The sequence below is a fragment of the Penaeus monodon genome, chromosome 29 (genome assembly GCF_015228065.2).
Source record: "Penaeus monodon isolate SGIC_2016 chromosome 29, NSTDA_Pmon_1, whole genome shotgun sequence".
NCBI classification, from domain to species: domain Eukaryota; kingdom Metazoa; phylum Arthropoda; class Malacostraca; order Decapoda; family Penaeidae; genus Penaeus; species Penaeus monodon.
This window is the reverse complement of record NC_051414.1, coordinates 31,382,211-31,382,528: the sequence shown is the minus strand read 5'-3', so window position 1 is coordinate 31,382,528 and position 318 is coordinate 31,382,211.

The window sequence follows — 318 nt, the reverse complement described above, 5'->3', positions numbered from 1 at the left end:
ATCCATCTACGAGCTAACATTTCGTGATCCAATTTTGAGGTTGCAAATTCTTATGGAAATATCCTGAAGAAAAATTGAAAGACAATGTGAAGAAAAAGAATAGGAAACAAGTAAAATTAGAAAAAAGGAAGGACGGAAAAAGACAACAAGGACAAAAAAACAGCCAACGAAAAGGGATTTCCCCGCGTGTATGGAGCGAGGAAGGGAGCCCCGACCACGCGGCCTCAGTGGGTATATAAAGGGCTATGGAGGAAGGGGCCGCCATACAGCAATCGCTCTGCAACACTTCGACACTCTCTCGTCGCACCATGAAGCTGG